Source organism: Bubalus bubalis, chromosome 4 (genome assembly GCF_019923935.1).
Source record: "Bubalus bubalis isolate 160015118507 breed Murrah chromosome 4, NDDB_SH_1, whole genome shotgun sequence".
Taxonomy (NCBI): domain Eukaryota; kingdom Metazoa; phylum Chordata; class Mammalia; order Artiodactyla; family Bovidae; genus Bubalus; species Bubalus bubalis.
In genome coordinates this window covers 147,972,129-147,994,131 of record NC_059160.1, presented here as the reverse complement: position 1 = coordinate 147,994,131, position 22,003 = coordinate 147,972,129, and the positions used below count along the sequence as shown (strand labels likewise).

Here is a 22,003-nt window from a genome sequence, read left to right as displayed (position 1 = left end):
ACTGTCTCTTAAAATTTCTAATATGATTTTTGTAATTCTAATGCTTTTCTCTTAGACTTCTTTCCCGAAGTTCACCCATGGATAGTTCATCTCCTTTTATTGTCCTAGTATCTCTTAACACTTGTGTTGGTGAGGTTTTATAAAAATTGTTACTGTATTTTCCGTAACAAGTCATGTCAATAATTTCTTTGAGGCTATGAACAACAACATGTCACAACTCCAAAAAAGGGTCACTGGTTAGACCTTTAAAGTATTATAACACTTACTTTTTAGAGAAATCATATATTGGTTGGAATTCCCAGGAGGGGTTCAGCATCCTCCTGCATGTGGTCTAGATTTTACAGTATGTAGCAAATTGTTTCACTGTCTGTATTTTGGGGCTTAGCCTTATGCCTCATTTTTCTTCTTTTCTATTTTCCTGTCTTCTTATTTTTAGTGAGTTTCAAAGGAGAAGGGAAGGGTAAAACTTTCTTCACTCTACTACCTTTAACTGAAGTCTCCTCCTCACACATTATACTTTAAGATGAGCTAATCTTCTAAAGCAATACATTATGGGCTTGATAGGTTTTAATGCATAGGGGAATGGAAGATAAAAATCCAACATCAGCAGTGTGAAAGAACTGCTTAGAAGAAGACTGTGCCAGGAACAACATTTGTTTGGAGATCTGTTCAAGCAACTGTGCCAAATCAGTTGTATCACTTGGATTAAAAGTAGTTGCAGAATGCTGTCTGTACTATAAAAGACTTCCATAGGATGCTTACAACTAGGTTTAGGATTAGTATCAGCAGTTTCACCTGACCACCACTGATCCCTTATTGTATTCTTATTTGATTCAGCTCCCATTTGTTGACATATATGTATGTAAATGCTTTTACTTTTCAATCACCTGCCACTCTGGTTCAAATATCTCCTCCAATTTTCGGAGGTTAAAATGATTTTTAATGCTTGAAATTTGTTAGGATTAGGCATTAAAATATGCTGTTAGTTATAAAACACATTGTGCAGTATGAAACTGAGTTATATTTTAAAAATATCTATGTATTGACTAGAAGGACATGTGCCAAACAGATGTTAGGTGATTATGTCTGTATAGTTTCCAAATTATTTACAGTAATCACATATTATTTTACAATCAGAAAAAAAAAATCACAAAAATATGCTATCCATAGTGCAGATATCAAAAGATAAGGTATTTACATTAACAAAACCCTCTTATATTCTTTCCCAAATTTGCCTGATTTTTTATCACCTTCTATAATTAAAGGTTTTGGTTTCTGCAGTCTTCAGTGCGGCTTACAGCTCTGGGTCTTACAGCACATTGCTGGCTGATGCCATTGCTCATAAAAAGATCCTCTGTGTCTAAGTGTTAATTTCCAAATTGGCTGGTCAGTAGCTCTCAATAGAGGTCTATGGCTGGCTATCTCATTTGAATTTGTGTTCCAATGGGTTCTATTCATCTTACTAAAAGCTTGTCTCATTTCAGTTTCCTTGCGGGAATCTGTTTGGATGACATGAGTCATCCTCAATATATGAAAATCCAGAACACTGGGCTGGGCTACTGGACTAACAGCTAGGCTGTGTTCCAAGTGCTGGCAGCACTATTTAATGTTTAGTACAGCTTAGAAATGACACTGATGAAAGTGATCCAGGAATAAGATGTGTTAAAACACATTTTTAATCTTCAAGCCACAGAGATGACTAAATTGTCAAGGTGTAGATCTTACGTTTATTCAAAGGCTGGATGTCCCGCTGCACCAATCTCCAACAGGACACTAATAAACAGACAACATAAAACCTAAGTATTTGATAAAACATTATTCAAGGCAGTATTGGGAAGAAAGGTTACTTCCTCTTTATATTGCTTTGCAAAAATTCCCTTCATATTGCAACAATATGTTTATGTTAGGTACTGTCAGAAAACAGTCCTTTACTTCAAATGCTATTTTAGAGCATATCCTCAATAATGAATGCTAACATCAAACTGCCAACATCTGCTGGATCACAGAAAAAGCAAGAGAATTTCAGAAAAACATCTACTTCTGCTTCATTGACTACCCTAAAGCCTTTGACTGTGTGGATCACAACAAACTGGAAAATTCTTAAAGAGACGGGAATACCAGACCACCTGACTTGCCTCCTGAGAAACATGTATGTAGGTCAAGAAGCAATAATTAGAATCAGACATGGAATAACAGACTGGTTCAAAATTGGGACAAGAGTACATCAAGGGTATATACTGTCATCCTGCTTATTTAAATTATATGCAGAGTATATCATGAGAAATGCTGGGCTGGATGAAAGACAAGCTGGAATCAAGACTGCTGGGAGAAATATCAATAACCTCAGATATCCAGATGACACCAACTTTATGGAAGAAAGCGAAGAGAAACTACAGAGCCTCTTGATGAAGGTGAAAGAGGAGAGTGAAAAAGCTGGCATGAAATTCAACATTCAAAAAACAAAGATCATGGCATCTGGTCCCATCCCTTCATGGCAAATATATGGGGAAACAATGGAAACAGTGACAGACTTTATTTTCTTGGGCTCCAAAATCACTGCAGATGGTGACTGCAGGCATAAAATTAAAAGATGCTTGCTCCTTGGAAGAAAAACTATAACCAACCTAGACAAAGAGACATTACTTTGCCAACAAAGGTCCGTCTAATCAAAGCTATGGTTTTTCCAGTAGTCAAGTATGGATGTGAGAGTTGAGCAATAAAGAAGGCTTAGCACGAAAAATCGATTCTTTTGAACTGTGGTGTTGGAGAAGACTCTTGAGAGTCCCTTGGACTGCCAAGAGACCAAACCGGTCAATCCTAAAGGAAATCAATCTTGAATATTCATTGGAAGGACTGATGCTGAAGCGCCTACACTTTGGTCACCTGATGAGAAGAGCCAACTCATTGGAAAAGGCCCTGATGCTGGGAAAGATTGAAGGCAGGAGGAGAAGGGGACAACAGAGGACGATATGGTTGGATGGCATCATCAACTCAATGGACATGAGTTTGAGCAAGCTCTAGAAGATGGTGACGGACGGGGAAGCCTGGCATGCTGCAGTCCATGGGGTTGCAAAGAGTCAGACACAACTGAGCAACTGACCAACAACAACAAAAAACTATTCATTAGAGTCTATCCCCGAAATTCCTTTCCCCCTTCACAACCTGTATTAACCTTTAAATCTCTTTATAGAATTCTGTTCTCTCTGGTCACTGGATCAGAGGTTCCTTTTCTTTCTTTTGTTTCTTGCTCTGCCCACTGTCCCCACCTCACATTGATAATGAAGTATAAGAAATCCTGAAATTACAAATTAAAAACATTATACTTTCCAGATTAAAAAAACACTATACATATCTAAAGTGAAGAGATAATATAATTTCCTGATATATATATATACACATTGCCTTCAAGTGTATCTAGAACATAGATGATAAGGAACACTGGCTTGGCGGAGTAAAATTTGTTTTTCTCCTGAAATGTAGGAAGACACAGAAGAATGTTTCAGGTTATATCTGTAATGAAGGCAAAGACATATTCCAGAATTCTATAGGTACCGAAACTAGACTGAAAAAGCAAGTAAGGTCTGTTGGTAACATTCTTTCCCCCCAAAAAATCATGCTATCTTGAGAAATTATCATTTGTCTTCCAAGACAAGTTGGTTAATGTGGAATTTATTTTTCAAATATTTAAACAGTCTCATTACTCAGTCTCTGAATACAGATAAAAGGAAATCATTAAACGATAAACTCAAAGACAACTTATGCATTTTTATTAACAGTATGCCTTTTCTATAGAACTAAACTGAATTTGAAAGATAACTTTCCTCCTGCTCTAAAATGCATTAGTTGAAAGAAAAGCAATCCAGAATTGGATGGCTGCCTAGTCAGGAAAAGAAAATCCAATTGTAAAAATAATCTGAGTAAGCTCCACTGATCTTTTGGTATAAATCTTATTTAATAGATTTTCAGAAGATCAAATCTATTGGTTATTACCCAAAGGGTTAATACAGGTTGTGAAGGGGAGAAGGAACTTCAGGGATGGACTCTAGTGAATAGTTTTTTGTTGTTGGTCAGTCGCTCAGTCGTGTCCAACTCTTTGCAACCCCATGGATTGCAGAACGCCAGGCTTCCCTGTCCTTCACCATCTCCTACATAACTACAAAGGCACAAGAAAATGCTTATCTCATAACAATGCCAATTCAGTTCAACAAAAAACATACATGAACACATCAACAAGATATTAACAAATGTTATTTTGGCTCATCGATGCTACAGTGGAAGCTTCCTTTAACATCAACAATCTTTTTCTAGAAACAACCAGTACCACCACAAAACTGAACGGCAACATTATAAATTACACATTTTCGTTTAAGTAAACTGGCAGTAAAAGATTTGAGTTTAAACTATCTTGGTTCATTCAAAGTGTGACTTCACAAAGGAGACCAATACAGTGTACATTAAATCCGTTACTAAAAGCATGTGCTGAACAGCTTTGAGATCTCTTAATGAGTGAGTGTAACCAAAAGAAGTTACAGTCTTTTTCAATATTCTCCCTTGGCATATTCAGGCCTATCCTCCTCACTTTTTTCCCTTCTTAGGATAAACCTTGTTTTAATTATGTTCTCTAGTGTCTCAGGTTCCTTGACCTCCTAGATCCACTTTGTCAACCCCTGCTACTGATAAATCCACTTCATCAACTTCTATCATAGGAGGAGGCAAGGACTATTTAAAAAGGTAATACAACTGTCTTAACTGACACTGATACAAATTCATATTATCCAACGTCAGATGGATGAAGTTTGCTCAGTAAATAAATATTTTCACATGTTTCTAGTAGATACTCAGACTTTTCCCCTACAGACCTTTTCAGGATTGCTTCCTATACCTCTCAGTGACTTAACCAAGGTCAAGATCTTATGAAATTCATTTCCAAGATTTCTCTTGTTACCACAGAAAAGCTTCTCAATTTATTTTTCCTTCCTTTCTTTCTCCCTCCCTATCTCCTTCCCACCCCTCTTTCCTCCCCCTCTATCTATCTATCTATTGTATAGTTGAATTACAATGTTGTATTAGTTTTTTTTTTTATTCTGTATCCAGAGAAGCATCTGTATTTCTTTTCGAGGTTAATCTCTTTACTGCTTCAGTTTTGGCTCCTTCCCCAAAACTGAAACATGTCTTCTTCTGAACTACATTCATTCACCCACCCCACAAACTCTTACCTTCACTGATTCTATTAATACTTTCTACCCAAACTAGTTTTTTCACTGCCAAATTTTCCATTGCCTTTTTCTCAGTTCTCATATATTAATACCTTTTGGAAACATTTGACACTGCTGACTACCTCGTCCCTCTTGAAATTCTTTTCTTTGAACTTTAAGAATTCCTGAATTTACTTCTTGCCCTGCTGTGTCTTCGATTATTTCTATCTCCTTCATTGACTATTCGGAGAAGGCAATGACACCCCACTCCAGTACTCTTGCCAGGAAAATCCCATGGACGGAGGAGCCTGGTAGGCTGTAGTCCATGGGGTCGCGAAGAGTCTGACATGACTGAGCGACTTCACTTTCACTTTTCGTTTCATGCATTGGAGAAGGAAATGGCAACCCACTCCAGTGTTCTAGCCTGGAGAATCCCAGGGACGGGGGAGCCTGGCGGGCTACTGTCTGTGGGGTTGCAACGAGTTGGACACGACTGAAGTGACTTAGCAGTAGCATTGACTATTGCTCTTTCAGCTGTTCCCCAAATACTCATTAAGGCCTGTTCTTTGCCTTTGTCTTGTCACACTTCACTACGCATGAGGAGCTCAACCTTTGTTTTTAGAACTTCCAAGTTATTATCACAGTGAACATAATAATTTGAGTCCTTTCTATATTGGTTTTCAGATCCAAATTTCCAACTGCTAGATATCTCTGTCAAATATACCTACAGTTTCTTAAACTATATGTTCCCAAACTTGTTCCACTCCAGTGTTTCCTATTTTGATTAATTAACTCCAATCTTCTGGTTATTCTCTCAGGCTTAAAACCTCACAGTCATCTTAGAATCTGCACTTCCTACTCCCAGTCAATTCCATGTATCGTCAAGACTACCACCACCCTTTTCACTCCTTTTTAGTTGTTTTTTTTTTTTTTTTTTTTTTTTTTAACCAACAGTGGTATATAATCCAGAGGTTAAGTACACAGGTCCTGAAGTCAGAAATGAATTTGAATCTCAGCTCCCCAATTTACTAGCTTTGTGATTTTGAAGTTTTGATTTTGTTTTTAACTACCTAAAACCTTAGTTTCTGCATCTATAAATCCAGATGTAAGTAGCAAAGGCCTAATGTATAAAAGCACTGACACTCAAAAAACACTAAAATTATTTTTTGCTATTGTTAACTACTCCTGCAATAGAACCTATCCTTCTAATATATTCATCAGAGTGTACTAGTCACTCCCCCCTAAATAAAGATTGGATGACATTAGTATCATCACTTCTTCAACACACTTTCATTCACTTCTCTTTGCTCAAAGGATAAAGCCAAAACTTTCTATAATTTTCAACGTTTTCCACAAAATAAATGGATCCCAACTCTTCCTCAAAGTACTAGAAGGATACTTCCTTCTAAAAAATTACCTTAAAAATGTGTGTTATTAGATTCTTATTATTTCCTTTATCTAACAGTTGTCTATCCCATGAACATGAAGAATATACCTGAAAATTTAACAAATTTTGGGGGAAACTTTCTTCTTGTGTAAAACTGTAAAATATTTTCTTGGTATTCTATAAGCCTTTTGAGGTTATTATTTCAGATGTCCATGACTTCCTATCTCACAAAAAATTTCTACAGTAGACTTATCTAATTTCAGGGCTAACATTACTTGAATCCTTTCTTACTTGGCTGGTAATGAGCTCTGCATAGGAATCAAAGAAGAGAATCTGGCTGAGTTTCAGAGATAACAGGAGGAAGAAAAGGTTGGCCAACTGCTAAATATAATGACAAAAGAAACCTAATATCCATTAGTGATAATAATATGTTGTTGTAAAATGTATCTATTCTTTAAATGTTATTCTCTTCCTAAGCATTTCTTACAGAAATCATTTATCATTAAGTAAAATAAAATAAGTGTCTAAAAAGGACTACAAAATTTCCTGTTTCATGTTGCTCATTGACTAGTTTGTATCTAAGTGACTGTTTCTATTTGGAAAAGTAATTAGATGTTTAAATAAGTAAACAGAATCTGGACAGAAATCAATGATTGACTGCTTTTTAAGTTTTCTTCTATTTCATTAATTTATCTTACCAATAATGTATAAATACACATTAACAGAATAGTAATTTATATGTGCAGTTCAGTTCAGTCGCTCAGTCATATCCGACTCTTTGTGAGCCTGTGAATCGCAGCACGCCAGGCCTCCCTGTCCATCACCAACTCCCAGAGTTCACTCAAACTCACGTCCATTGAGTCCATGATGCCATCCACCCATCTCATCCTCTGTCGTTCCCTTCTCCTCCTGCCTCCAATCCCTCCCAGCATCAGGGTCTTTTCCAATGAGTCAGCTCTTCGCGTGAGGTGGCCAAAGTACTGGAGTTTCAGCTTTGGCATCATTCCTTCCAAAGAACAATCAGGACTGATCTCCTTTAGAATGGACTGGTTGGATCTCCTTGTTATTTCACGACTAATACATGTTCCTGGGTGAGAAAAGGGAGAAGACTCCCTGTATCCTATCTTCTGTTGGCCATCCCTTAGGACAGCCAGTCAATACTTACATTAAAAATCCAGTACCAGGTCAATTCTCTAAGGAAAGTTTGTGTGTGGGATGGGGGTGGGTGGAGGGTAAAGATGGGGAGGAGAAAGATAGTATAAATATGGAGAAGGAAAAGGAAGCAGAAAAATCAAAGCATTAGATTCACTGTTCCAATAAACAATTTAGAATTTAGTTAAAATTTGGGCTTTGTTTCATGATAACTAGCCTCCCTTTCTAATAAAAAATAACCCCCCCCCAAAAAATACTCATTTAATTTGACCAAATTTTATTAGTTTTCTTGACTTACGCTACATTAACAGTTATTGGCTCCAAGGACAAGCACCAAGAGTATATATAAAAAATTTTTTTCAGTAAAAGCACATTTGGCCTAAATGCACTGGTCGTAACAAACACCCTCTTCCAACAACACAAGAGAAGACTCTATACATGGACATCACCAAATGGTCAACACCAAAATCAGATTGATTATATTCTTTGCAGCCAAAGATGGAGAAGCTCTATACAGTCAGCAAAAACAAGACCAGGAGCTGACTGTGGCTCAGACCATGAACTCCTTATTGCCAAATTCAGACTTAAATTGAAGAAAGTAGGGAAAACAACTAAACCATTCAGGTATGACCTAAATCAAATCCCTTTTGATTATACAGTGGAAGTGAGAAATAGATTTAAGGGCCTAGATCTGATAGATAGAGTGCCTGATGAACTATGGAATGAGGTTCGTGACATTGTACAGGAGACAGGGATCAAGACCATTCCCATGGAAAAGAAATGCAAAAAAGCAAAATGGCTGTCTGGGGAGGCCTTACAAATAGCTGTGAAAAGAAGAGAAGTGAAAAGCAAAGGAGAAAAGGAAAGATATAAACATCTGAATGCAGAGTTCCAAAGAATAGCAAGAAGAGATAAGAAAGCCTTCCTCAGCGATCAATGCAAAGAAATAGAGGAAAACAACAGAATGGGAACGACTAGGGATCTCTCAAGAAAATCAGAGATACCAAAGGAACATTTCATGCAAAGATGAGCTAGATAAAGGACAGAAATGGTATGGACCTAACAGAAGCAGAATATATTAAGAAGAGATGGTAAGAATACACAGAAGAACTGTACAAAAAAGATCTTCACGACCCAGATAATCACGATGGTGTGATCACTGACCTACAGCCAGACATCCTGGAATGTGAAGTCAAGTGGGCCTTAGAAAGCATCACTACGAACAAAGCTAGTGGAGGTGATGGAATTCCAGTTGAGCTATTCCAAATCCTGAAAAGATGATGCTGTGAAAGTGCTGCACTCAAGATGCCAGCAAATTTGGAAAACTCAGCAGTGGCCACAGGACTGGAAAAGGTCAGTTTTCATTCCAATCCCAAAGAAAGGCAATGCCAAAAAATGCTCAAACTACCACACAATTGCACTCATCTCACACACTAGTAAAGTAATGCTCAAAATTCTCCAAGCCAGGCTTCAGCAATATGTGAACCGTGAACTTCCTGATGTTCAAGCTGGTTTTAGAAAAGGCAGAGGAACCAGAGATCAAATTGCCAACATCCACTGGATCATGGAAAAAGAGAGTTCCAGAAAAACATCTATTTCTGCTTTATTGACTCTGCCAAAGCCTCTGACTGTGTGGATCATAATAAACTGTGGAAAATTCTGAAAGAGATGGGAATACCAGACCACCTGATCTGCCTCTTGAGAAACCTGTATGCAGGTCAGGAAGCAACAGTTAGAACTGGACATGGAACAACAGACTGGTTCCAAATAGGAAAAGGAGTACGTCAAGGCTGTATATTGTCACCCTGTTTATTTAACTTATATGCAGAGTACATCATGAGAAACGCTGGACTGGAAGAAACACAAGCTGGAATCAAGCTTGCTGGGAGAAATCTCAATAACCTCAGATACGCAGATGACACCACCCTTATGGCAGAAAGTGAAGAGGAACTCAAAAGCCTCTTGATGAAAGTGAAAGTGGAGAGTGAAAAAGTTGGCTTACAGCTCAACATTCAGAAAACAAAGATCATGGCATCTGGTCCCACCACTTCATGGGAAATAGATGGGGAAACAGTGGAAACAGTGGCAGACTTTATTTTTCTGGGCTCTAAAATCACTACAAATGGTGACTGCAGCCATGAAATTAAAAGACGCTTACTCCTTGGAAGGAAAGTTATGACCAATCTAGATAGCATATTGAAAAGCAGAGACATTACTTTGCCAACAAAGGTCCGTCTAGTCAAGGCTATGGTTTTTCCTGTGGTCATGTATGGATGTGAGAGTTGGACTGTGAAGAAGGCTGAGCGCCAAAGAATTGATGCTTTTGAACTGTGGTGTTGGAGAAGACTCTTGAGAGTCCCTTGGACTACAAGGAGATCCAACCAGTCCATTCTGAAGATCAGTCCTGGGTGTTCTTTGGAAGGAATGATGCTAAAGCTGAAACTCCAGTACTTTGGCCACCTCAGGCGAAGAGTTGACTCATTGGAAAAGACTCTGATGCTGGGAGGGATTGGGGGCAGGAGGAGAAGGGGACAACAGAGGATGAGATAGCTGGATGGCATCACTGACTCGATGGATGTGGGTCTGGGTGAACTCCGGGAGTTGGTGATGGACAGGAAGGCCTGGCGTGCTGCGATTCATGGGGTCGCAAAGAGTCGGACACGACTGAGCGACTGATCTGATCTGATCTAATACCTTCCTCAAGATTGTCTTTAAGGTTTTACTTCAGCTGACTGTGTTGTGAATGAGGAATTATTAAATTCTGTCAGAGTCTCCCCTCTACCCCATGCTGACTCCAAGATTAATCACCTTGTAATGATATTTATTTATGGCTAAAGTCAGGTTTTTAAACTTACCTAGGCATCCAAATAATGTATGAAAATGCTGCTTCTATGTGTGAAAAGCAGTACAATAACTATTGTCTCTCAAGGACTTAAGAAACCACATAAATTACTAAGGAAATGTCACTCGCTAGAGCTGTGCTATGCAGACTAGATAAACTAGAATGATGCTATGAAATTCACTTCTGCATTTGTGTTTTACACTGTGTTAGTGAAAAGTTCTATGCAGGTAAGTGAGACTATAATAGATTATACAAAGCTCCTGTAAAATTTCAAAAAGAAGGAAAAAACGGTAGAATTGAGACATCACAGCACACATAGTAGTGTATGTATGACATACTCAGAAGAATCCAAGCAGTGAACATGAGTACCATAATCATCTTTTATGTTGGTCATTTAAATTTTTTTTTACTTTTTATTTTGCATTGGGACAAAGCCAATCAATAATGTTGTGATAGTTTCGGGTGAACAGCAAAGGGATTCAGCTCTACATATATAGATATCCATTCTCCCCAAAACTCCCCTCTCGCACAGGTTGTGTTGGCCATTTAATTTAATGTTAGCAAAACATTATCACATAAAACTAAGGCCACTTGAATTTTACTAGTTTGGTAATATGGCTTTACAGCTATATAGACTTCCCTGGTGGCTCAGAGGGTAAAACGTCTGCCTACAATGCAGGAGACTTGGGTTCAATCCCTGGGTCGGGAAGATTCCCTGGAGAAGGAAATGGCAACCCACTCCAATACTCTTGCCTGAAAAATCCCATGGACAGGGAAGCCTGGTAGGCTACAGTCCATGGGGTCACAAAGAGTCGGACACGACTGAGCAACTTCACTTCACTTCAGGAGCTCTATGCCTCTTTGACCTTATTTTGTAGCTCTGTCATCTTTATTCCATAGATCCCAGCCCAATGATTTCTTACATTTCCCTGAACTCGCCAACCATGTTCTGCTCTTACGGCCTTACACAATTTCTTTTCTCTGCCTAGAATGTTCCTTCCACAAATTTCCATGGATTGGTTCCTTTTTGTCATTCAGGTTTCATTAAAATCCCCTACTCAGATGGGTCCTCTCTTTCTATTCAGTTTAAAGTAGCTCAATAGTTACCATGAACACAGAGTTGGATTTATTTTATTCTTGGTGCTTCTCACTATATGATCTTATTGATTTATTTTTGTCCCCTTCCCTTCTGCCTACACCACTACTGGAGCACAAGCTTCACGACTGGTTCAACTATATGTTCCTGGCAATAAGAGAAATGTACCTAATACATATCAGACATGCTCATTCAAATAATATCTGCAAATATGAATGAATTAAGGATCTCAAGACCTCCACATAGCTGTCTGCAAAGCCCTTCATGATGTATTGCCGACCTATATCTCTGGCTTGATTTCATACCAGACTTCTCCTCGTTTTCTATAAGTCAGTATACACTGCTTTTGCACTTACTTAAATTCTACATTCTCCTCTTTGGGCAAAGGGTCTTTCCTCATTCAGTCCATTTACAGAAAGACCCCAGTTTATTCTGTTTAAAGAAAGATCCCAATGTATTCCTTCAGCTGATCATTTCTGCAGATCTCCTTCAGTCACTACCTCCTTGAAAACCAGACTAGATCAAATCCCCTTAATAAATTCTCTTACAGTTCTTCATATCTCTATTCTAAGCACTGAAAAATTATAATTTATATTTAATTGTGAAATTATTTGATTACTATCTGTTCCTTTATTACTCTGTAAACTCCATGGAAGCAGGAACCATGCCACCTTTATAGTGCCTGGCACATTACAGGGTCTTGGTATTTATTATATATATAAATATATGTGGAATGAAGAAGCAAAACCAAACTTAAGAGAATTTTCATCTAATTAAGTAGCTTTTTTACCCTATAGTTCTCATTTAAGGAAGTCTATTCTGGGAATTAAAATTGAGCAGAATCCTTTTTCAAAAGAAAACATTATATATCTAAAATTACAAAAGAAAAACAATTTGTTTTGTGATGTTTAAAAGTTCCAAATTGATTTATTTAAAGCAAGGTTTCAACATCAAGCTTTTAGACTGCTTTAAAATACTGAACTGAAAACTGGGGGTTGTGGTACTATATCTGAACAAAAGGAAAGGTAAATAAATATTGTACCCTCTGATGTAATGCAACAGGAAGTATACAGAATCACTTGTAATGTATTCTTGCCAAAAAAACTGAACTAGAATCTGCTTAAACTTCTACACTTAATTAACAATATGTAGAAATACAGGAGAGAGTAAAATATGTTAAAAGACATTAAAATATGTCACAAGGATTAGTAAATTTTATAGGGAATTGCTATAGCACAAATGATCTGATTCATCTCAACAAATAATTGACAGGGAAAAATTTAAGTGAAAGATTCTAGTTCTCATTCACACCTAGCCAAAATGAAACTCTCATTTGTCAGAAATATATTTGATAACACATGCATACAATTATAATGCACCACACCTTTTTATCATTTTTGCTGAAAACAGCACAAAACAGAATTAACTGTACTCTTATTTGTAGTAGTACTACAAACAAGAGTGCATCTGTTTGTCAATTTGTTCTTTTTTGGCACCCAAACTTTCAACAATAAAAAACAAATTTTAATTAACCATACTAGAGAAAAGCCTGAGTTAACTATTGCCTTCTACAGAAAATTACCTTAAAAATCTTTTATTATATGAAGAAATGATCAAAGAGTATGAAGACAAAAAAATATAAGAATAAAGTACCACAGTGCCAAAAGTACCAAAGAAGTGTTTCAGGTAGTTAATAAAAATTTTTGTTACTATCCTGGAATATGTGTTTGTTGGCTTTTGAAATGTATAAGTAGTAAGAGCTTTTTTCACATTCTAAATAAATATTCATTTTCATTCCTTAAAAAAAAAAAAGGTGAGAGAATAGGACCCTACAGATTAAAAGAGAATATAATGTATGGCCCTGGTTTGGATTCTGCTTTGAATGAACCAACTATAATAAAACATGTATGGGACAATTAGGAAAATTTGAATAATTACTAGTTACTTGATATTAAGGGCTTCCCTGGTGGCTCAGACAGTAAAGAATCTGCCTCCAATGCAGGAGACCTGGGTTTGATCCCTGGGTTAGGAAGATCCCCTGGAAAAAGAAATGGCAACCCACTCCAGTATTCTTGCCTGGAAAATCCCATGGACAGATGAGTCTGGCAGGCTACAGTCCATGGGGTCACAAAGAGTCAGACACAACTGAGTGACTAACACTTCCATTTTCACGCTGATGATATTAAGGAAATATGTTGATATTTTTAGATGTGATCATGGTATCGTGGCTATACTTACATCTCAGAGAACTATATTAAAGTATTTTTGAAAAAATGATATGGTAGATGATTTGCATAAAACAATCCAATATTCATGTGTGTGTGCAAGGGAACAAAGTGACAGTAAAGATGAAATATTGGCCATATGGCTTATAACTGATGACGTTAGGTAATGTATACATGGGATTCATAAAGCTATTCTGCCAACTTTTGTAAAAGTTCAAAATTTTCATAATAAAATACTAAGTATACAAAATGGAGGTTTGAAGTTATTTATTATAAAAATTTAGGAGGATAGGAATTGAATATATATTAAGATTCTCCAAAAAAAAGTCTTCAAACTCAAGCCCCCTTTACAGTTTCCAGTAAGCACAGATAAATGAATAGTAGAGGATGCTACTCAGGAACAAATTGAACAATTCTGATTCATGGGTTTGGATTTTTGTTTCTCTGAGGTAAGTACTTGCTCATATTTGCTCATTCTTTCCACTACTGCATTATTAAATGAAAGTTCTGCAGTTTCCTTAGGCTCACTGAGTATTACAATAGGCAAGCAGAAGGGGAAAATGAGAGCCAAATGGATGAAAAAAAAACACAGGAAAAACTAGAACTGCTGCTGATTCTGTGAAGAAATGGTTTCTAAAACAAACACACAAGAGGGGAAAAAAAATAACCAACCATCTACTTTATGAGCTATAGTCTCCTCCACAATAACACAAAACAGTTTATCCAGATGGAAAAACCCACCTAATTTTGCTTCTGAAAAGTATTCTATTTTGAGTCTATCTTCTTTGACAATAAAACTCACAAAGAAGAATGGGGGGAAGATATTATTATAAGAGAATACAGAAACAGTGAGTCATGAATAATACAAGTGAAATAAGACATATTTCTTTTGGTACAATCAACTGAAGGGTGTACAGGGATTAAACCATGTTGATTAAGCTGTACTGAAAAGGTACTCAACGCAATTACACGAGAGGTATAAATACTGCAAAGTAAGTTTGAGTGGTGATGTTTCTACAAAGTACTGTACAGATTTACCTGCTCACTTCTAATAGGTATTTATAGAATTAGACGAAACATATAAACAAATATTATTTTAATGTTCAAATAAAGGCATAAAACACAAAACAGAAAGTAAAGCTTTAAAGATTATGCAAAGAAATCAATGTTCTGTTTGCTTTTAAAAACAAAGGCTGAATATTTTGAAGATATATACAGACTGAATACAGAGGAGGAGGGCAGACTCTGAGAGCACTGACTATCCAACAGCGTAGAGTAGTTATTAATAAGTATTTGCCTTTACCATAATTTTCCTTCTTCACTCAGTTTCTGATGAAACTACAAATTTGTAGGACTCATTTACACGTACCTGACAGTTTCACTAAAGGACTTTTAAAACATCATTCGGAAGCCCTGACCAGCTTTGAGTCACTCATAAAACCTTTCTTTTTGAAGAAAACTCAAGCTTGATTTGTATTCCAATTACCACAAAAATATTTTTAAATGGAAATGGGGTTAACAAAATGCCTTTGTCTTGTTTATCCTGTATGTTTGCCAGACTCACTGAAAATGCTGAAGTTACTAACGCAAGGATAGATGGTTGTCTCAAAGGAGGCAAAGAAAATCTTCAGGATACACTACGAGCCTGACTCTAGAACTATTTGTATCAGTAAATGCTTTATGGCCCTCAGGATAGAACGGGCTGACCTCTTCTCAAATGTGGAAGTTTCCATTTTTGAGCTGAACATTTCCTCAAAGGCCACATATGTATTCTTAAAGGAAACCTTTTATGAATGTGGAAAACATGCATAACCAAGGTTTTGAACTAACTACCTAGAGTGCTCACAAAACAAGGTATGTTTTCTATTTTCTTTTAGAGTAAAGTAGCCATTTTTAAGAAAACAAACTGGCAAAGAATTACCAAAGATAATCTTCTAAGAAATCGGTGGGTCAGAGTCAGTCCCAAGCCTCTCAAAAGGAAGTTGAGCCTGTGGGAAGAACAAGTCAGAAGGCCAGAGTTCTAACGTTAGCTCCAGTGCTAAGATCGTGACCTCTCTCAAGTCGCTCACCTCTCTGAACTTCAGTTTCTCCATCTGTGACATGAGGACTGGATGAGATGAGTTTTAAGGTCCTAACTATAAAATTCCATGAAATCGTTTTGATCCTACAGCTTCTATAACATAATCCTAGAAGATGAAAAATAAATGTACATCAAAGTGTCACTAAAGTTACCTGGCATTAAATCATTCAAGAAGAGTCATCTTAACACATTATTTACCTATAAAATCAACAACATAGATCTTTTGAAAACACTTTCAACAAAAACTAAAAGTACTGAGTTAATATTAACTATCTAGAAAATTATTTAATTAATTTGAACCCCTCATCACCTATATTTTTAAAGCATTTTAAATTTCTATCACACATTAATAGTTATCTAGTTTAACAGATGATACTGTATTATAACACTAAAAGTACTATAAATTTTGTGAAGGACAGTTTTCAAAGTGAAAGTGAAAGGGTTAGTCACTCAGTTGTGTCTGACTCTTTGTGACCCCATGGACTGTAGCCTGCCAGGCTCCTCTGTTTATGGAATTCTCCAGGCAAGAATACTGGGAGTGGGTAGCCATTCCCTTCTCCAGGGGATCTGCACAACTCAGGTATGAAACCTGGGTCTCCTGCACTGCAGGTGAATTTTTCACCATCTGGCCACCAGGGAAGCCCTATAGATATGGTCCCTACCTACTCCTACCTCCCAGGTTAAGGATAACATGCTAAACTTTGGCTTCTCCCCTTACTGAAACAGTTTTAAATGTAATCCAACACCTAAAATTTGTATACAAAGATATGAGTGTTCTCTGGAGAACAGATTCCTGAAGGCTCCTAAGTTAGTTTTGTTTACCACAATGTTTTTAAAACCATTCATCAGAATCTGTGATCAGACTGAGGGGTGAATGAGTAACAGTGTGCCCAGGTATTACTTAGTATTAGAGGAAAATTTGGCACAACTACCTGGAGCTTATTTCTGTTGGAGTTATGCTAGAAAACATTTTTATATTCCCCTACTTTTTGCAAGTTCACTTTATTCACTTCACTTTTATGAAAAACCTACATTAGTACCTGCTTTCACTAACTAAAAGAAACCTGGAAAAAAAAAAAAAGAAACCTGAAGATGATTTTTCTTTTTATGAAAAAAGGCAAAAAATGAAAATAGTGTTCAGTGTTTGTTTTGCCATGTTAGGGGCAGTGCAGAACCTGAGCGATGAAAGTAGTACCATCAAACTCCTTCTGGGAACCACACTCAGCATCTCAGCATCAAGCCACCAGGGCTTTGAATTGTGTCTGTGAGCATCTGCACTTTATCTCATTTATTTTATGCATCCATTACCATGAGCTGTCCTAAGGTAATGCTTCTTCATTTTATGCCATTTCTGCTTACAAAGTTTCATAGGAATGCTCTACTTCTGGATACCAAAGAACCTTATATACAAAAAGATATACATTACTTAGTACGTAAGTGCTAAGTGTGCTAAGTCGCTTCAGTCGTGTCCAACTCTGTGAGACCCTATGGACTGCAGCCTGCTAGTCTCCTCTCTTCATGGGATTCTTCAGGCAAGAATACTGGAGTAGGTTGCCATGCCCTCCTCCAGGGGATCTTCCTGACCCAGGGATCAAACCCGTGTTTGTTACGCCTGCATTGGCAGCGGATTCTTTACCACTAGCGCAAATGGGAAGCCCTATTTAGTACACAATAGAATAAAAAAATGTATGTAAGCTTCAAATGGGAATTTGGAAATGGGATTTCAAAGAAACTTTGTATTTGCCAAAGATACCCCTAGGATCCTGAGGGGGCGTATTTCTCTCTCTGTAGTGAGGGCTACTTTAGGAAAAAAGCTTGAAAATCACCTAGCATAGTAACTTTTTTGGTTATAAAGCCAGGCAAGATCCAGTTAGTAGATCATGAGGTAGCTTTTGTGGATAAACAATGCAATCATAAAATTTTTTTAAAAAGAAAAGAATTGAGAACAAAAATTTTAGTGCACAATTGTAGGTGACCAAAAGTACGAGATAATAATGTCTCATTTGCTTGGCACTATCAGAAAACTGAGTATTTCATACAAGTGAGTTTTCCATGAAACTACAACCTATCTTTTTAAGAATAAAATCTTCTTAAGTTTTAACTTACCTCTGAAGAACTCCCCAAATATTTTTACTTTAAGGTTTAATTATGGGAAATTTTAAATATATGCAACTATATTGTATAATGAATCCCCATGTATTTGCTTTGCAGATTCAACAATTGCCAACTTATGGTTGATTTTATTTCATCTGCCCCACACCTCAATTCCCCTACTTATCATTTTCAATTTTTAAGCAGTTTTAGCGAAAATTTTTCCTAAATTTACTCATTTTACTAGGGATTATGAAACAACTTCTATTTGACAATCTAAAGTCAGTATTCCTGGAGGTGGGGTGCTATTATATCAAAAATCTAAAACAGGTGGCACTAACTCTGAAACAGGGTGGCAGATTGGGTTCAAGGAGACTGCTGATGAAAGCCTAAAGGAAAATGAAGAAAATTTTATCCGAAGCTAGAGGAAATACATGTAATAGTGGAAATTTTGACAGTATTGTTACCTGCAATAATGTAGGAAAAAGGCAATATACCTAATGAACTCAATGTTCTAGCTAAGGAGATTTTAGGGCAGAGTTCTAAAATCCTACCGACCTTCTTGCAGCTATCTATAGTAAAATACAAGTGGAAAAGAGAAACTATTTTTTAATTTATCTTTTTTCTCCCCCCAAAATTTAGCAGAAATACAAATAACCCAGGATTTGCTGGGTTTGAAAATAAAATTTTCTCTCATTTCAAAACTACAGAAGGCAAACTATTCTCAAATTAAAAAATAGATTCTAGTCAAACACAAAATTGAGAATGAACCTTTAAGATCCTTCATTAAGACACTGGTAAGACTCAAGGTGATGCAAAGGCAGGAGATAGATGGGCCCTAGGCTGAACAGTTTCTCCCCTATGGACAGAAACTCTATAATAGCAGTGTTGTGCTGTGCTTAGTCACTCAGTTGTGTCCGACTCTCTGCGACCCCCATGGGCTACAGCCCACCAGGCTCCTCTGTCCATGGGGATTCTTCAGGCAAGAATACTGGAGTGGGCTGCCATGCTCTCCTCCAGGGAATCTTCCCAACCCAGGGATTGAACCCAGGCCTCCCTGCATTGCAGGCAAATGGTAATAGTAGAAACTCCATTAAAGCAGGATGATGGAAGAGGCTGGGCCCTGCCTAGCTAAGAGATAAAAGACCACATGTTTCTCATTCTTGAAGGCAAAAAGACATCCCCAACTACACATGCACAGAAAGGCTCCCTGGAATCACAAAGGTAGGGGGTGCCACCTAATAATAAGTGATATCAACTACCCATAAGCCTCTTCACTAGAATCCATCTTGACTGAGATGAGCATGCACACATGGGAGAATACTGAGGTATACCAAATAGGGACTCCGAACAAGGCAAATCAAAATGATTGGCCAAAGGAAACCCAGAAAAAATGCCCCATAAAAGTGATTCAAATCACCCTGAGGGTGCGACTCTCTCTCTGAGTCTGCCCATGTGTCTAACCACACGTACTGTACTCTTTCTTTTCCCAATAAACACTTTACTTGATTACTTTCTATCTTTGTGGGAATTCTTCTCTGCTAAGCTGAAGAGCCTGGGCCTTGTCACTGACCACTGGTGTAGTGGTTAGGATTCGGTTCTCTCACCACCAAAACCCGACCTCAATTTCTGGTCCGGAACCAAAGTCCCACTTCAGTGCCTTAGAGATCCTTTGAAACAGAAACAAAAAGGCTATCAATAAGGGCATACCTCTTGGATACTATCCTTTAAACAACAAGGTTTCTAAGAATCTTAAGGGTCTTGTCTCACAGGGAGCTCAAGGTTGAAAAGGGTTTATCTTGAAGAAATTTTTGGTGAGAGTTTGAGGACTTCCCTGGTGGCTCAGGTGGTAAAGTGTCTGTCTACAATGCGGGAGACCCAGGTTCAATCCCTTGTTTGGGAAGATCCCCTGGAGAAGGAAATGGCAATCCACTCCAGTACTATTGCCTGGAAAATCCCATGGACAGAGGAGCCTGGTAGGCTACAGTCCATGGGGTCGCAAAGAGTCGGACACGACTGAGCGACTTCACTTTCACTGACTAATGAACTGAGTTTATAAACTGATTTAATGAGAAGCCCACAAACTGGCTTGGAGAAACTATCAACTTGGATAGAAAAGGTTACAAACTAAATGAAGGAAGGCTTTGGATCTCCCAAACTTCTATAAGGCAACTCAACAGCAAACAAAAAAGAAAGAGAGAGACTAATTTTTATGCAAAAGCAAGGATGACTCAGCAGAATCAAGAGCCCAGAGGGCAGAGCCAAGAATTTTAGCGAACAATCCCACAGACAGAAAAATTGAGCCTAATCAAGGAATTGGCAATACGTGTTTGGCCAGACTCCAGAACTGCTACAAATCAGTAACTGCGATGTATGGCTTGTTTTTCCCTCTTTTCCAATGGGAGGATCTATCATGGTTATCCTATACTTGTCCTGCCATTATATGTTGCAATGTATTGGGTGGGCCAGACAACCTATCTCTTTAGTCACAGGTCTTCAAATCAAGAAGGAATGGTTCTCAAGGAGATGAATATAGGGAATTGTACCTGAGGCACTTCATTCACACCTGGACTTGATAAGATCCCAGACTTGGAATTTCTGCTATAATAAAATCTGAATTGAGATCTTGATAGAGGAGTTGAATGTATTTTGCATGTGGGATATGAATTCTTACAGGCAGAGGGCAGACCGGCAAATTGTGTTTATTAAAGATGACCACCACAATATACCCTATCCTGCAGGTTTTTCTCATAAAATGATGAAGCCATCATTCTTTTCACCAAGAGGAGGGTCTATGATTCTTCCAATCTGGGTGGACCAGTGAGTATGGGAGAAGTAATGATATATGACTTCTGAAACTAAGTCATAAAAGGCAACAGAGCTTCCACCTGGCCCTTTGAGATATTCACTCTCAGAAGCCAGCCACCATGTGCTGAGGAATTCTAGGCCATATAAAGAGAGAGCCCATATGTAAATATTCCATATCACAGCCCCAGTTGAGGTACAACCTAACAGCCAGCCTCAGCCAGACATGTGCGAAGAAGACCCCATCATCATTTGACTATAGCCACGGGACACCTCAAGCAAGTTATCATCTTGCTACATCCAATCAACTCACCAAACCATGAGCAATAATAATACAATAACTGTTGTTGTCTTAGGTCACTAAATTTTAAGTGACTTTTTACAAAGCAATAGATAACAGTATATCTCTCTTTGATAAATTAAACCCTCATGGCCACAAAAGGATGTAGGACTGTATACCTATATAACATGCGGCCTAAGACTACTGAGCTTCTATAAAAATTTTCTTATAGGTGTTCCTTTTGCTGGTTATTTTCTTTTTGAGTGGTTTCAAAATCTGTTGTTCCTAGCCATATAATTGCAGTAAGCCATAAAAGCAGCAGAATCATCATTGCCACCAGCGTCTGTTGGGCTCTAACCATGTTATACATTATATCTTACACGCATTGATGTCATTTAATCTTCAAAAGAAACTCCTGAGGTGGTACTATCATTATTTCCATATTTACATGGAAACACTGAATGACTTTATCCAAGGTCACACAGCTAGGAAGTGACAGAATCAGGATTCAAACTTGATTTCAAAGGCTTCATTCTTTACTACACAATATGGTTCCTTTTGATAAAAGGAACTGAGGTAGCAATCTCTTCTGGATAAAGTCATTTAAAAATGATTGTTGCTTTTCAGCATAGAAAAAAATTTCCCACATAGAAGAGAACATGTTCAGAAGGGGAAATTTTTAAATAAATTAATATAATCTCATATTCTTACATAAATGTGCAGAGATCATCTGCACTCAAACAGTAATTATTCAGATTAGTTGTACTTGGTGATTCATGGCACTTCAATAACTATAGGAAAGCAAATTGGCTGAAAGGCTTCCTGATGAAAACAAAAGTAATTTTCCCCC

At 37.5% G+C, this 22,003-nt stretch overlaps 1 protein-coding gene and 1 long non-coding RNA gene across 3 annotated transcripts in view; both read right to left on the bottom strand.

The window, feature by feature from the left end:
* Positions 1 to 22,003, bottom strand: part of MCU (mitochondrial calcium uniporter) — a 197,580-nt gene that overhangs the window by 75,482 nt on the left and 100,095 nt on the right. The window lies entirely within an intron of this gene.
* The window catches only part of LOC123333441, a 96,157-nt gene continuing 84,475 nt past the window's right edge, over positions 10,322 to 22,003 (bottom strand). Inside the window, exon 3 of the long non-coding RNA XR_006550847.2 lies at positions 10,322 to 16,083. This is a non-coding gene — a long non-coding RNA (uncharacterized LOC123333441). The remainder of the gene's footprint in view (positions 16,084 to 22,003) is intronic.